The sequence below is a fragment of the Solea solea genome, chromosome 8 (genome assembly GCF_958295425.1).
Source record: "Solea solea chromosome 8, fSolSol10.1, whole genome shotgun sequence".
NCBI lineage: Eukaryota > Metazoa > Chordata > Actinopteri > Pleuronectiformes > Soleidae > Solea > Solea solea.
The window spans coordinates 3,457,001-3,474,840 of record NC_081141.1 but is presented as its reverse complement, the minus strand read 5'-3'; the positions used below and the strand labels follow the sequence as shown (position 1 = coordinate 3,474,840).

The 17,840-nt window shown below is 43.2% G+C and overlaps 1 long non-coding RNA gene across 1 annotated transcript; it reads right to left on the bottom strand.

Moving 5' to 3' along the window:
• Nucleotides 1–2,531: 2,531 nt before the first annotated feature.
• LOC131464302 (uncharacterized) lies at nt 2,532–16,547 on the bottom strand. Its single transcript, XR_009241156.1, has 5 exons — nt 16,464–16,547; nt 15,441–15,558; nt 14,894–15,019; nt 6,241–6,364; nt 2,532–3,051 (listed from the first exon to the last, which is right to left on the bottom strand). It is a non-coding gene; the product is annotated as an uncharacterized LOC131464302 (long non-coding RNA).
• Between the last annotated feature and the right edge of the window lie 1,293 nt (nt 16,548–17,840).

The window sequence follows — 17,840 nt, the reverse complement described above, 5'->3', positions numbered from 1 at the left end:
TGTGCAGTCCCATGTGGATACAGTGTCGAGGTGTTGAAATGGCCCATTGAGCCAGAATGTCAGCGACACAAGATCAGATAGAACGGAGCAGCGATCTGTCCACAGCTCACGGCAAACTGCTCTGCTCTCCACCGCCTCCCACCCACACATCCACAGCACCAGTGGAAACCTTCTCACCACACACACACACACACACACACACACAACAGGAGCCCAGTGCATCCTTAAGAACATGGAGACTGTATCAGTTTACAGTTTTTATTCAAGCGACCGCGTTCTTTTTCCAAAATGACGATGACCCCATGTTGCTCACATTCTGCAAGACAGAGGTCCATTGCCAGCGTGGGGCATTCAGAGGAATCTGTTTTCCTCAAATGCCATGTCCTTAACAGAAAACGCATGGAAAGCCCTCACAAGGCCGACATTGTTCCCCGGGCCTGTAAATGCACATGCACACTTTGTCGAAAGAGGGGAAAAAAAACATACTGTATCACTGTGGGTGAGAATTCAGCCTATTTGGCAGAATCTTTACAAGTGGGTGAATTAACCCTTTAACACAGAGCGTATCGCACACGACACGATTTCACTTCACTGTAATTATTGCGACGGTTTGTGCTGTCGGGAAAAACTCCACCGGTTTCTGAAAGCTGAGGAGTTGCACGTCAAAGCCAATGTGTGGTTATTACGGTAATTCCACTCGCGCTGTTGCAGGAAGCCGGCGAATCAGCGCCTGTGTCACCAGAGAGGAGAGAGTTGGAAAAAATGCCGGTACATTGAGAAATAAGACTCAAACAAATGTTATTTTAAGTACGTTTTATACCGTTTCAATTTAAAATTTAAAATTGCAAAGGTAAAACTTAGTAAAAACTTTTTGGTTTTCTTCATTTTAAATTGTTAATACGCTATTTGAAAATGCAATAGACTGTAAATAACCGCCAGATATTGAAAGTTATTCAGGAAAAATGGGCAAAAGCACTTAACTCACAGGACATTCTCTGGTTATATATATGTTTTATTTAAAAACAAAATTATTTTAAATATGTTTTATACTGTTCAAATTTAAAATTTAACACACAAAAATCTGGTGTTCGTATACAACTACACGCCGTAAACTGTAAATAACTACCTGATTTGGAAAGTTATTTTGGAAAAATTGGGTAAAAGCACATTTTCTGGAACTTTTCTGATTAAAATTATTTATTTATTAATAATTATTTTGAGACTTAGGTGTCAAAGGGTTAAAAAAATCCTTTTTTTTTTATGTGGTATAATACCGGTGAGAAAAATATTAAGACCACAACGATACTTAAAAACCACAAAGGAGTATAAAAGATGAAAATTCAATCTCAATTCAGTCTCGCTACTCAACTTAAGCCACTATTTGTGCAAACAACAAAACAGCCCACGGGAATCCCTCCAAAGTCAAAGGTCTGCAGTGCATTAACTCTGATGACTGACTGGTCTCGTATCACAGCAGCGGTGCAACGTTACACCGTCCAATCGGAAAGCCGCTCTGTCGTCCTAATGAGCACGGAAACGCCGATGTGTTCAAAAACACTCTGCTGATGATGGAGCTCCCACTGACGCCCCGGCCAATTAAAAGCCACCGCCGCCGCCGCAGTGTTGCAGCACAGAGCAAAAATAGCCTCCAGTCTGTTGTTCTCTGTGGTTATTATGCAAAAACAAAGGTTGCCTCTCGCTATTCACCCACAATCACCTGAAGATGCTTCTCAGCTCATTGGCTTTGGCAGAACCCAGTGAGCTTAATAAATAAATAAATAAATAGCTAACTATGTAGTAAACATGTTTGGAGTCTTTTTATAGCAGTGACAGAATCAAACGTTTCCCCCGTGGAGATGGTGGAGGTCACAACAGAGCTAAAAGTGTATGAGTAAACATGGGGCTTGTATTCAGCCCCCTCTTATGTCGCAACATGAATCCGCTGATGATTCATAAGCAGTGATCGACTTTATAAGAAGATAATATTGTGCTGTATCAGTGTTTTGTTTTAATTCAAATTAGGCAGACTATTATATTTGTACTAATTTCTCTTAATAGATTCTGCATGCACAGTAAAAGAGGTAAATGGTCCAAGTGTGGACCTAAAGAGACAGAAGACATTTGCTTTTTAACCCTTTAACACCTGGATTTTTTGCTTATTTTAACCATAAATGGACCAGAGAATGTCCTGTGAGTTAAGTGCTTTTGCCCATTTTTCCAGAATAACGTTCAATATCTGGCGGTTATTTACAATCTACTGCATGTTCAAATAGCGTATTAACAATTTAAAATGAAAAAAACCAAAAATGTTTTACTATTTGAAATTGAAACGGTATAAAACGTACTTAAAATAACATTTGTTTGAGTCTTTGTCTCAATGTATCGGCATTTTCTCCTCTCTGGCGACATAGTTGCTAATTCGCCGGCTTCCTGCAACAGCGCGAGGGAAATTACCGTAATAGACAGACGTTGGTTTTGACGTGCAACTTCTCAACTTTCAGAAACGATCGGATTTCGGATTTTGATCGCAAAAATCTGCGCTACGCTTTGTGTTAAAGGGTTAATTCCCCTGAATACAATTGCAGATAGCGTAGTGTAGAGAATTGTGAAAAAAATTGTGCAAAAAAATTGTGCAATCATCACTTTAATTTTAGTGCTGATTGTTTTTGGTGTTTTTTTTGGTCATCTGAATGCTGAAGCTTCAGGGAGGGACGACTGCATGATTTGTGCTACTGAGACGATGGCTGGTGGCCAAACTCCTGGCAGCAAATGTAGCCAGCGTCTCAGAGGGCTGATAACAGATCTTTCCATGCTGCTGCTGCTGCTGCTGCTGGTGGTGGTGGTGCTGTGTGGACGCAGGCCCCCTGGGCGTGACGTGCCCCTCAGCAACCCCAGACATGTCAGCAGAGTTCACCTCCAATTCAGCGCAGAGCCGAGCAAACACAGGGACCACATCAAAGCAGCGGAGCCTGGTCACAGTGCCCCTGTACGGGTTTGTTATTCTCCTCCAAAGGTTAATTACAGTGGGGCTTCAAACGGTCGGCTGGCCATCTGCAAAGAATTTGAAAAGTTGAAGTCTTAAATTCCTGTCAGGCCAAATGAAAAAATAAACAGACCAATCAATCACTACATTGAATTACACACTCCTCCACTGTGGTTTTGTGGGAGGTAATGCTCAGTTAATGTCTTAATCATTAAATAGCTTTTGACCTAACGCCTTAATAATTTAGAGTGTGGTCCACATGGGGAGGTTACGTGGGGACAGATCACGATACGTACAAACAAACACAGGCATAAATAACGTAGGATATATATATATGTGTGTGTGTGTGCGCTGCTGGAAAAGCTCTTTGTCATGATGAAATGCCTGTGTTATGAGTGTGCAGAGAACAGAGCAGCGGCTTGTTTGGAGCAGAGGGGGTTATACAGGTTACAGGGCAGAGGGAGAAAAGGGGAAAAAAGGCTGAATGAAAGAATGAAAAAAAAAAAAACAGAAAACACGAGGAAAAGGAGCGTTTTTATGAGAACGCCTTCACACCTTCAGCCTCTCGTCCAGCTGCCGTAGCTCAGTGAGAGGCGACCGTGCATATCAGGGTCTGCCGGGTTCACTGGCAGCGCTCATTAGTGCTATGAATAGTCAGCTATTTGTGTTTGTGCAACTAAATCATGTGCTCTTTATGACTGTTTACCATGGAGGGGGGGGGGGGGTCATTAAGCGTCGTCTACGTTATTGGGTGTCACAAAATAAATGGGATCCTCTGCCAGCGCCGGGGGGGTCACACAGTAGTTAAAACAAGCGTCTGTGTTCCCCTCTCCTCTGAGAAGTGGGACTTATCAAATCAGCACATTTAAAAAAAGGGGCGGTTCTGCTTAATCACAGCTGAACGCAGGACATTCACTTTGAAATATACACCGACGACCGACGACTTCGGTGTCGTTACACACTCACAAACAGGGGACTCCACGTTGAACAGGGGACATTTTTTTTTAGTCATGGTTTAAATCAAGTTAAAATCATGTCTAAGATGTGCCGGTGAATTTTCTTAATATTAAGCAAACTTGCAAGTGTGTAAGTGTTAAAGCCCATAAAGTGTGTATGTGTGTGTGTGTACCTGGTATTCCTCATGTTGTGGGGACCTGAATCTGTTGGGGGGCTCGTCTTACCTATGTGGACAGAAATTGTCCCCATAACGTAAATTACTACATTTTAAGTTGAAGACATGTGTTTTAAAGTTAAAATGCGGTCAGGGTTATAGGTTAAGATTAGGGTCGGGATTAAGATTAGGCCAGTATTAATTATGGTTACGGTTAGAGTTAGTCTCCAGGAAAAGTATGTGAGTCAATGCAATGTCCTGTGAAGTCATGGAAACCTATCTCTCTGAGGACATTTTGTCTGGGCCCTACAACTTTAAAAGGCTTTTTCAGGGTTAAGACCTGGTTTTAGGATTAGGGTTAGAATTGGGTTTAGGTCAGGGTAAGGTTAAAGGTTAAGGTTAGGCACTTAGTTGTGATGGTTAAGGTTAGGGTAAGGGACTAGAGAATGCATTATGCCTATGGTGTGTCCTCACTAAGATATAAAAACAAGTGTGTGTGTGTGTATATACAGGCTGAATTGAGGAGCGAGTCCCTTGCAGAGCAGCGAGGTGTCACAGTCTCACATGGTTTTAATGCTTCCTGCTTGTTGTTTTATGTGTCTACAGTAAATGGAGCCACATGCTATCAGCAGACGTTTGCACATGTAGAGGAAATATTTGGCCCTGAGAGTGCTGCGAGGCCCATTAAGCTCGACATATGACTCAGGGAATCGATAAACGAATCAATGGAAACGCAGGCATCACCTGTGCAGCCATTAAATCCTTCTCGCTCCCTATAAACCTTCTTACTTTGCCTCAAGGGATTAACAAGCACGATTTATTTGGCGTGTTTGCGTCAGAACAGCAACAAGCGGACGACCTGGATGGCACAGGTGTCGTGCTCATGGTGCGAGGCAGCGTCTGCATCGGTGCCTCCATAAACCAGCAGCTCACATGGTCTGTGACTCAGGCAGAAAAACATTAGACCTGCTCAGTCACAGCTACACTCCCTCTCTGCCTGTGCCAGCATGTCTGCGTACACACACACGCACAATTAAATGTGTATTAGGGTGCACTAATCCAAACACTTGAAGATAACTTGCATTACATGCTGCCAAATGAAAATACAAAAATGAATATGGGCTTATTCAACAGTAGGTGTGTTTTTCCTTTTAGTGCAGTGAAGTCGACAAGTTGCCTCACGATAAAAACGAATATAAGATACGTGACTGGCTGCAAACAATAGCTTTAAAGGAGAAGTACAACATTTCAAGTTCCTCATTTTTTGGAAACATCTGCTTTTTTGACACAGGTTAGACGAGGAGATTCACAGTTTATTAGCTTAGCCTAATCCCGCCCCAACTTCATTTTATTTTAAAAAACGTGGGAGACGACAGACACAGTGAACTTTGTAAAAAAATAATAAAAAGTCCAATGTTTTAATCCTGAGAAAGCACGGACGATCCTATCAAGACACAGGACCACCGGGAGGAGATTCCACAGAAACTCGCGTGATTTAACCTAAAAGAAAGGACGTAGATATGTTTACCGGTCACCTGTTCAGTCGTGAATATCACATACTTACAATTTAAAATCGGGAAGACTCTGATGTGTTCGATGACGTTAAATCCACATCTGATAACCCCTCACACTTCAGTCTGAAATCAGACCAGATCAGGACTGAAATCTGGTCCTTTATCCTCCCATGTGTGACAGACTTTAGCTTAGCTTTGCACAAAGACTGAAAACAACAACAACTAACCATATGAGTTGAAATTGTTCACATAATAATCACGTTTTTATTTTAGACTGACGGTTTTATTTGCTATTGGGTGGACTCTAAGGTGAGACGGGATTAATACCCACACACTCCACCAGTCAGGTCTGATAGTTTTGCTTGACAGAGCCTGTTTTCAGACCAAACAGAGCTATTTTTTTTGTTTTTTTTTAAAGAATGAAATAATAAAGTTGAAGGAAATAATAGAAATCTGGCTCTGTGTGGTAAATATTCCAGAGGTCAGTCATTATGAACAGCATGATCTCTCTGCTATCGCCCTTATCACTTATCACACCGTCAGCTCCCGTCAGATAAACTGTTCAGCACACAGCCATCGCCTCACTCAGCGGTGCCCTGAGGACAAAACGGTTGGCAGTGAGCGAGTGTTACCTTTAAATATATCCTTCAGCAGCAGCATCAGTAGTAAATCTTCATCATGTTTATGGCCTCCTGGTGCTGAGCGAGCACATCCAGCGAGAGTGTGTCTTTAAAAATCCCTCCACTCATCGTTTTTCTGTCAGAACACAAAAAACCACCTCAGTGAGTGAAAATAGTGACAGATTAGTCGTTATGCCCTTTTATTTGCCTGTTTTACATCACACTATTACAGTTTTGTACATATTAAACAGATGATATTTGATGATATGATCTAATAATGTAACGTTTGGCGACCTTTGTGCCTGTTTTTGGTCGTGTAGAACAGAAAATGGGCTCTGTTCAGCAAAACTATCAGACCTGACGGAGGGAGTTGTTTGTGTGTATACAGCAGCTGCGCAGGGGTGGGTGGGGCAGTCCTGCTTTACTGTTGTCTGAACAGACTGAAGAATCACGTCAGAGTTCATACACAGTCGTTGCAGTTGAAATGATCATTTACTGTGGATTCACTGTAACACCAAGGTGACGTCATATTATGGTGTCAATATTTTCAAACAACACTTTTTAAGAAGTATAATGTCTTGAGAATAATAGCAAATATCTAACGCTTGTCAGATTATAAATGTTCGATATATACAATTACTTTGTCGGATGTCGACGGGGAACGAGTTGGTAGCCAATCAGAAGGCAGCTACCTAAGGCCCGCCCACAAACAAAAAACCACGACAATACAACATACAATATTTTTTGAGGGATTAAATCGATATTTTATTTGCTTCTTAAAAAGTCTAATTCCATGACATTAACTCTCCATCTGACAATAAAATAAAACATTTTTTGCATCTTTTTTTTAGGATGTAAGTCGTGTCTTTTTTATCTTTTTCTGTCGTCATGGAACGCTCGTTTTTACGAATGAAAGACAATCCCTTTTCTTGGTCACACACGAGTGAAGCAGGGAAATGTGCTGACAACAAAAAGCTTTCATCTCAGACCCTCCAGTGCCATGAACGTGTCAGTCAGACGTGCAGCCCGGAGCGCAATATTTCACCGTCAGACCAGCGCCGCTAACAACACGATAAATACGGTTTGTGATGACGCAGATTAGAGATAAAATAACCATAATGAGAGCGCCCACATGACAAAACGACCCAGACTCCCACTGCAGCCATAAATCACTTCAACTTTTTATAATCAAAGGTGAGAAATGAACACGCCGTGCCAAACGTGGAACCGTAAATTCACGAACAGAGTTCTCACAGCAGAGCAGCATTTAAAAAGTCATTTCTAAATCCACTGAACATAAAACTTGAGCCGTCAGTTGAACTCCGCCCCGTCCCATTTTCTCTGTGGTATTTGGGCTTTGTGAGGGATAAAAGCTGCCTGTGAAAGTGGATTGGGGGAAAATGGAGCAGTTGGCTCGCGACTCAGGGCAGCAAATAGGAACACATCGTTCCAAATCCCTCCTCTCCAACTTAAATAGGGCCCCCGGCTTAACGGCAGAGTTGCACTTGCCACAACATTCAAGGCTCTTTATAGCTTACATATGCGCAAACCTTTTTTTTTTTTTCTTTCTTCCCTTCCTGACGCTAATGGTCACAGTCAATGTGAAAATATCACCGTTGCGAATGGAAATGACCCGTGAATGTGCAGTTTTCTCACTGTGGTCATTCCTTTTCCTGCAGAGGCTGAGGTGAGACAGCGGCTCCTGATGAACTGACCACAGGCCAGTGCAGGTCGACATGCTCCTGCGGGACAGAGGTGACGACCTGACCTCGGCTCAGCTGAACCAAGTATCTCCCTGCAGGATCATTCCGAGGAAACCACACTGCAGCAGTTTGTCTAGACAGGACACCAGAGGATCGTTTTTCAACCTGGTTCAATAATATCTCCAGAATATTTTAGGGCAGAAAAAAATAACACAATTGTATGAAAGCCCGTAAAGCATTCACTTGTCAGTGACTCACAGTGTCTTTTCTCTGTCTGTCTGGTAACACAAACAGATCAAATCAGAGATAACAAACAGGTTGTTTCGCCCAGTGAGTCAAACCACACAAGCTGCACTCACAGTCACAGTCAGGTTTATTACACGTACAAATAAATAATCACGTCCTCATATTCTCTGTGAATTTTACGTTACGTTAATTAATTTGGTTCCAATACTGTCAAACTCAATACATTTGAATACATATAAAGTTCAGTATTTACCAAAACAATGGGGACTGAATTCTGTTTTTTTTTTTTTTTTTTTAAATCCCAGCTATGACCTCGTACCATCAAGGCTAAAATTGTATATTACAACTAATCAACCCGTCAATAAATGTGTAGTTTTCTCATATTCTCATATTTTACTGTTCCTAAATAACATGTGTACTTTTACTCCGATACATTTCCCTTAACCATCTTCGTTACTACAAAATACAAGTTGAGTTGGTGACGGAATGCCTGTTTGCTGTCGCTAGTTGTTTTCAGCGGCACTAGCCGTTAGCCACTCAGCTGTTAGCCGCAGATTTTGGCTCCTAGTGGACTTAAAACACACCAGCGGCTCGTTGTTTACCGTGTCCGACACCGAGGCTCTGGTCTCCGGGTTTCTGTTGTACAGCCCGGACGCCGGGTTTCAGCTATCGGCTGTTTTAGCTGTTAGCTGAGTGGCCAACCGGTGAGCTAGCGAGCTAGCGAGCTCGCGCAGATAAACCACAGATTTCGTCTAAAAGTTGAATTAAAACACAGTGTGTCGTCTAGAAGCTCCACACACTCCAAAAGCTCCACTGGCTACCCTTAGCCGCCAGTGGAGCTTTTGGAGTGAACAATGAACAGAGGGTTGACATGTGCCCTTTTAGGGCTGATTGAAGACCAGGCACGCCACCATGTTCTGGACCATCTGTAGTGGTTTCACAGCACATGGAGCCTGTTGAGTTAGGTACAGTCTGACTTTTCTTATATTGAATAGTGCGAAGCGACATGACAGAGGCAACATGATCTGCAAAGGTCATCTGATCGTCGATTATGACACCGAAGAATCAAAAAAACTTACTATGGTCACAACGTGCTGGAGAAACATCTGCCAGTAAGTGCCCCCCACACACTCACTCTGACAGGAGGAGGATGGAGGGCGGAGCTTTTATGCTGCGAGCTGATGGGATGATGAGGAGCAGGTGACTAATGAGGGCGTGGCCCACAATCACTGTGGGGGGAGTGGAACTAGAAGTGGAAACACCGGTGACGGTTAAAGGCAACCAAGACTAGTGTTGTAGTCAAGACCACCTAAACCGAGACCAAGTCGAGACCAAGACCACAGTGTATCGAGACTAAGACAAGACCAAGACTTTGAGGGGTCGAGACCGAGGCAGTAAAACTTGGACGTGGTCCCAGCCGTCTCCGTTAGCGTCGCTTTGCAGAATTTCCACGTTGCGCTGTGTTTTCTTTTGGAGGTATTTATGCACAAAAAGTATTTTTATTATAGATATTATAGAGTTGGCTGACATCTTCTCACGGCCTCTTCTCCCGTCACTCACATGCACTTTTGTGGGGGGGGCGTGTGAAAGGGGGCGGGAGGGGTGACAGCCGTTAACGGCGACAAAAATGTCAAATGTTATTGGTTGTACCCGAAGCAACATGATTTACGCAAAATCACAGTCACGATATTAACAAGTTAGTCCAAAAATGCACAGGTGTGGTCTTGACCGGTCTTGAAATAAAATCCCGAGTCCGCTTTGTCCGAGACCGAGACAAGACTACAACACTAACCAAGACTAACTGCAATAAAACATATATAATGTAATGTATATTCTATATTGTGTATTCACAGATGTGAAAATGCACATTTTGTTATTTATTACCTTTATCTTATGTGTCTTTGCTGACGGGACACTGTAAATGTCCCCGCTGTGGGACTAATAAAGGACCATCAATCTATCCATCCACAGAGAAAACCCACACACACACATGGGGAGAACATGCAAACTCCATGCAGAAAGGCCCTTGTTTTCGACCAGGTCTCTTTAATAATATACAACATAAAAGAGAAGTCAGCCGTGTTTTTCTTCGCCACATTTAGAAAATAATCCTGTCCACACATGCTGGACTCGCACAAAAACAAAAACATCTTCATCCAACAAGTGCGGTCGAGAGCGTGTCATGTCGTCAGGTCAGGCGGCGATATCGTCAATCCGTGTCAGAAAAAGGATAAATACAAAAATAACATACTACATGTAAACATGCAATGACATAAAAGTGTTATTATGTTGTATGTGTGTGTGTGTGTGTGTGTGAGAGGGAGCAATTTCAACACGTCTGACAAGTTGTGGCAAGAGACTTTGGTGTGGCACCGCAAATACTCTACACCCACTCTCTGTGTGGTTGTGTGTGTGCAGGTTGAGACGCCTGAGGCTTCTAAACACATCCTATTTACCTACACTTGCATTGAGCAACAGCTGAGGCTTGTGTGTGTGTGTGTGTGTGTGTGTGTGAGTGTGTGTGTAGAACACAATAATCCCTGTCAGTGTCACTGATTCACTGATTCACTGATTTATTGAAAAGTATGGAATTTAATTTGAGTAATTTCCAGGTCTGGATAAGACTAGACTAAAATAGACTAAAATAAAATACATTATTATATATACAACAAATTATTATTATGTGTACGTTGGTGTATAATATGTTTTGTGTTGTTATTCTATTTGAAAAATGAATAAACACATTTGTTTGAAAAAGAAAAATTAATTTTTGGCAATATCTCAATCGTATTTAATCTGCAGCTGCTTCCGGTTTAAAGATTAAAGTATTAATCTGAAATCTAAATTGTTCTGCCGAGAATCAGTGTGACATTATTTGCATGCTACGTTCTTCAAACAACACTATCAGACCAGAGAGGGAGCGTTTGTGTGTATACAGTTGCAGTGCAGGTGTGGGGTGGGGCTGGAAAAATGTAACCTTTGAACAACCATGTTTTTTGAGAATAGAACCTCTTTGTGGGCGGGTCTTTATGTCTGTGAAGCAAATAGGAATAAGATGTTGTCCTTATCTTAGTGTCAATAAAGTTGTGTTCTTTTTATTGTTGGGTGTGTGTGTTTTTTTTGTACGCAGGACCAAGAGCGAAGCTCCCCCCCCACACAAGTGTCTCATTCAGCGTCTCACACGGGACGCTCACCCAGTTGGAAACACATGTAAGGAGGCGACGCCGCATAAAGGAAACACATGGACAGCAGTTTGTCTCCCTGGAGACGAGCCAAGTCAGGATGTGGTTCGTCACCAGGTTACAGCAGAAGAGTCCTGCACGGAGAAAGACTCTGAACATCCACCACAGAGAGGGCGATTGTTCAACCCGGTGAGAAAGACTTGAATGAATTTAGACTCATTTAGTTTTACTGCTAAAGAATAAAGTTGATATTATGTTTTAATCCCCTCTTATTTGTCTTTTATGAGACGCATATAAACAAACTGAAAACGAAACATCATTTTGAATCAACATGATATAATTCCAACGATGTTAGAGCTGTCAGCGTCTCTGTGTCCCCCTCCGGTTTTGAAGTGGTGCAGGCCGACTTAATGAGCGCTCACCAATCACCAACGATTTAATCACATTTAAATCAGACTCTGATGTGAGCCGGTGGGCGCGCCGTCTTTAACCTCGCAAACCCTGGCTCTTTCTTACTGAGTCATAAATGTGTCATTTTTTGAGAAACACGGGCCCCCGTTTACAAAACTGGCCCGAGCCACAACTGGCAGGGGCCCAGGACGGTGCCTAGCACGAGTGCGAGGATCCGTGGCTTTCCGGTCATTTTTGAGGGGGTTCCTGTGCATAAAAACTCCTGAAACTTGGCATGGAGGTCAGGTCTGGCAAAAATGCGATACTGGCATAGGTACCGAACCTCTATAGCGCCCCCTAAGGTGCAGCGTGGATGGAGCAACTTGCGCCAAATTTCCCCAAACTTGGTGGGAAGATGTTATAGCCCAAGACGAACAAAAAAGTCGATTGGGTCCACGGCCTCAACTCAACAGGAAGTCGGCCATTTTGAATGTGGCGTCCACCATGGCGATTTGAACGCTTCGTAAACGAACAAACTCGTCCGAGCGTGTTTATCGTACCGATGTAAAAAACGCGACATTTTATACTCAACGGCAACATGTTATCAAAAGGTTTTGTGGATTCAAAAGGGCGTGGCCACGGCAACCATCGGAAGTTTGGCAAATTTGACCATTCGGCACGCAACAGGAAGCGCCCCTATTACTTCGCCGTACATTGACCGATCGCCTCAAAACTTCACACGTGACACGAGAGAGCGACCCTGAACATGTCTACGGGAACTGCTGCACTCCCCCCTCAAAAAAGAAGTGGTACTAATAACTAGAAAAAGTACTAATAAAATAGGTAAAAATATACAGCAGTAAATAAAATAGACAATAACAGCTGTAAAATGAATACATTTATCTGCTCCGTATGTACCTGTCCTCATTCATAATTTGAATTTTCCCTGCAAACAATATCTTATCATAGGGTTATAATAACTGTGATGGCAAACCCAACAACACAAATGGTAGTAATTATAGATTAAGTAAGATAATTTGCTGAAACAAAGAAGGAAAAACTGAACCAGATGGAGTCAAAAACTAGGGGGATTCATCAAATTACCCAGTATCTTGCCTTAAAGTTGTTCTCCCAAACTTATCTTGTTCAAGCCTGAGAGTGAATGTTAGCGTCTCCCTTGTTAAAATATCCTGAACCACGACACGTTTACAGGTCAAAAATGAACTTGATGTATTTCTATATAAATAAAGCATATAATTATTATTATTATGATTATTCTCATTATTAAGGCTACAACACTCCCTGGACTGGATATGGCATCAACATATGAATAAGTGTTTGTTTTGTGTGAGTAAAATATCCGTTATTATCAGTGACTGTAAACACATTAAATCTCTGTGACAAGCTCTGAAAATAAAGGCTCATCGCCGCCACTTTAGCACGAGCGCACAAACATGAACTTAAGCGGATGGTTTTACACACACACACACACACAGTGAAGCTGGGGGAATTCCTTCAATAACACTCAGGTCTGAGCAGACTTGGGTGGTCCACGCTTGTCATTATATCCCTGCAGGGGTAAGGAGGGCAAACACAGAGCACCATGGGAAACACAACCTCCTCTGATGGCATGAGCAGCAGAGGTGCTGTCAATCTGGTGTCTCGGCCAGAGACACAACTGTGTCGTTCCACGGTGGAAGAGGAAGTCTCTGCTTGTTTGTTCTCTCTCCACAAACCCACAGGTTAATAAATATTGTGCGTCACCGCCGCCACGCCGACACCAGCTCGATTCGGCGGCTTCTGCTTCGGCTCCGTGCGCCGAGCCGCCCCCGGCGCTCGGATCCTGCGGCCCGCAGGCCTGAGCAAACACACTGAGCAAACAGGGCAGGGCTGTTTTTCAAAGACGCGAGAGTGGAGACCCTGTTTGTGTTCAAGAGCACGGAGAGCGGGGGGGGCAAAGGTCAGCAGCCGAGCGTAGAGACGAATGCATCTGAAGGGAGATGAATGAGACAAGAAACATAAACCGCTCTTATCTGTGCGTCCTCTCCCCTCGCCGTGACCTTTCTTCATCTTTCTCAACTCTCTCACGTGTCTGTGTTTGCTCCCCCGCTGACTCTCTCTCTCTCTGTGTGTGTGTGTGTGTGTTAGTGAATCTGTAACAAAAAAATCGACACAACGACTCAAAGCACGGATTGTATTCCTGTTCTTATGTCATCGAGTCGGTTTTTTTTTCCCCATGAAACCTTTCTACAGATCCATAGACGTCAGGTGCTGATAAAGACCCTGCGTCGCTGAGCAGATTACACATTAAACGACAGCCATGCCCGGTGTTTACCGACCGACTGCTCACACAAAGCTGTGAGGAAGTGAGAATGTCAGGGGGGGAAGCAGGTGAATCACTGATTACAGCTGAGAGTGGATGCGCTGCTGGCATGCGACGCCAACAGCTGCGAGGCCTCGGGGGGGAAATCTCGGAGAGGAGGTCACAGAGTGTGCAGGATCCACAGCACACACACACACACACACACACACACAGGCTGATCAGTGATTTTTGTATCTGCTAACCACATCTTTGTTGCTGCTCGGGCTTATTTATACACAACAATGCAGCCCATTAAAATGCCTGCAAGAAAATGTAAACCAGGTTAAAGTGGGAACACGTTCTGCTTAACGCTCAACGTGTTTCCAATAAGCACGCCGTAAAGTTTTATATTGTTTTTCATCTTCAACAGTTTCAATAAAAACGAGCTTGAACTGGAAATACAGATTTTTGTAAATCATAAAAGCAATCTCGTTTTCCAAAATTCATCCTTTACGAAGGAGTATTGGGCCAGTATTGGCCGATTATTATTATTTTTTCTGCCTGTTTTTTCCCCTTGTGCTGGATTTTTTTTTTACTACTTCGTAATCCTTTACTTTTTGAGTTTTCTGACGAAATTTGTAGGAAATGCTAAAAGCTATTTTATGAAATTAGATTTGTTAAGAAGCAAATAAAATGTCGACTTAATCATTCAAAAATGTTGTATTTTATTGTTTGAAAGTACACTTGTTTTTTGTATGTGGGTGGGCCTTAGGAAGCTGCCTGCTGATTGGCTACTATAATAATTGAAAGTGTCTAAATGATTATAAACGTTAGATACTTACAATTATTATGTCAGATGTCGACGGGGGGGGAAAACTTGGGGAACGAGTTCCAGACGGACCGCGACTCCAATCCTGTGACGACTTCCTGTCGCTCCAAAACTCAGCAGCCAATCAGCAGGCAGCTTCCTAAGGCCCCGCAAAGAGCAAATCAGGGAGCGCAAACAAACGAGTGCATTTTCAAACATTACAATATTTTTGAATGATTAAATCAACCATTTAACATCTATCTCTGCAGCAAAAGATCAGAAAGAAAGGAACGGAGGAGAAGACGCTCGGTGGTGAGGACTGTCTTCTTTATCCTGGCACAGTCTCCGCACATTAAAACCAGATGTAACAGGGCCCCAGTCAAGTGAGGTGCATTACGGATTGAACTCTGAGGTCTGGCTGGCATATTTGGATCTGCCAGACTCGTCCGTCATCAATCAAAACATGCTCATCAGGCCAAAGGGACCAGGGCAGCGGTGTGTGTGTGAGACCCTGTGAGTACACGGAACAAGTGGCCACTGTTTATTTGTGTCGTGCGAAAAGCAAAGTGGAGAATAGTCACCTATCTGCAAGACGGCGAAGATCCACAGCTGGGCCTGTGAAGCGGAGCGCTGTGTGTGTGGAAACCACAGTGACGTCCCGATCAGCTTAAAACCGCCCCGCTGCCAAGACCGGCCTCTCTGTGGTTTGTTTACACGGAGAGTTATTCCAGATTATTCCAGACAGCACGTGCACACGGCGACACGCGCGCAACACACCGAAAGATGTGCACCACATACTGCAAAAAAAACCACATTTCTCTCTCCCTGTCTGTCTGTCTGTCTGTCTGTCTGTCCTCCTACGACTCACACACACATGCCCCCATTTCTGACTTCCATTAATTTTATATCTAGTACCTTAGTTCAGGGGGTCACACACGACGCAGTTTGTGGGCGGGACCAGTAAAATAATAGCATAATAACCCATAAATAACAAGATCTCCAAATGTTTCCCTTTGTTTTCCCTTAAGTTTACCATTTACACAACATACAGGTATCTGAGACTGACCAATATAGTATTTCACATTACGATTGCATTGTAATCATAATGCGACCGGCCGGATTGGACCCTCGGGTGGGCCATATGTTTGACACCCCTGAACTAGAGCCTTGGGAATGAGGTTGTGCCTCATTAGGACCAGGTTTTCCCTCCACTTGAGCTCGACGGGCACTGAAAAAGTCAGTGTTTACACGAGAGCGAGGTAACAAAAACAAGTACACGCACACACACACACACAAACAAAGCTTTATACTGAACCTTAACCATAACCAGTGACCAGTTAAACTCAGGTTCCTCAGAAAGGAGGCTGCGCCTCATTGGGACCAGGTTTCTGGTCTCCATGAGGACAACGGGTTTTGACAAGGTCAGTTTTTATGCCAGAAAAGAGGTAACACACACACACACACACCTGTATTAGCCCCCTCGTCACACAGCTGTCTTGGTAAAGTTATATGAATGTGATGTGTGTGTTATTGCATCTATGTTTGTATCCTCATGTTTTTGACTCTCTGTGTGTGTGTGTGTGTTGCAGGATGTGAGTGATTACCTTGTGAGGGAGAAGGATGATTGAGCAGTAAAAAAAAAAATGAATCATCAGCAGACAGTTTGGCCGTCCTCTCCACCTCTGCGTCTGCCTCGGAGCCTCCTGGGACCTCAGGAGTCCTGATTGCACAACTCTTCAATCACCTCCTACATAACGTGGGGGGGGGGAGGGGCCACTGTGGTCAGGGCCAAATGGTAAAGGTGCGCGTTCCATAATAGCCATAATGTCCCAGACCTCGCATCTGTAGAAGAAAAAGGTCAGTGATTTCCTCTACGGTGTCAGAGTGAGTGAGTGAAGGATAACACAGGTATGCAGACTGTCGTCCCCACGATGAATGCTCACAGTTTTGCAAAGAATAATCCGTCTTTCTGAACGTGACGGGTGAGACCACATGGAGAAAACATTCAGACCTTGTTTGTCAGTCTCTATCATATATATATATATCTAGATATATATAGATATATATATATGTACATTTCTAGACATTTCATATCTAGAGTGAAAATGTGTCATGAAAAGTGTCTGTAATTCTTTTCCCTACAATTTCCGACGTAAGAACGCGACGTAATTAAGTGCCAATTATGGAGGGAAATAATGAGGGAACCTGCTGTGTAAAGACTGTGCAGGTTACATTAGCAGTTGAATCCAGTTAAGTGTGTGTGTCTCAACTCCCTCCATAATTAGTACCAATAAAAAAATGGCACGGCACGGTTAAGTTGCGTTTCCACTAGCATAGTACCTGGTACTTCTTTTAGTGCCTGCTCTGGCGAGGTTCCAAGCGAGCTGAGGCGACACTATGCGTCGACAAGAGTCAAGCCGAACTGTAGATCCGTTAAAAAGACTTCACAATCCTAAAAACGTGGGTTCATCTCCAAAACAATTACCAGGGAAATGTCTAAAATCTCAGTATTTAACAGAGGAGTCTGGTGTGTGCTGAACTGAACTGATTCTAATGATTCAGTTACACTGAGTAGGTGCTATTTGGTAGTGGAAAGGTGAGCTGGGACCATAGGTGGAAAAGGGTCAGACAGCAAAGTTTCCAAAGTTTCCATTTTGTGTAAAACATCAGTAAAACACACTCTTCATCTGTGTCCCAGTAACTCAACTACACCAGACCTCCACACTAATCCACTGAATGACTCACAAAAACACACCTGACGCAGGAGAACACGGGTAAAAAAAAAAAAAAAAAAAAAAGCTCCTCCGTTCCTGCTGCGCCTTTCAAACAATAACAAAGTGTTCAGGATTAGAGCTGCACAAGCGTTAAGTTCATCCTCCAAACAACACAGGCCGACACAGACTTATCTAAGCTTTCATGAGAACTAGAAGTGGGGGAAAAAAGAAGCACATTTCGCATGATTTTCCCTGGTACTCTGTGGC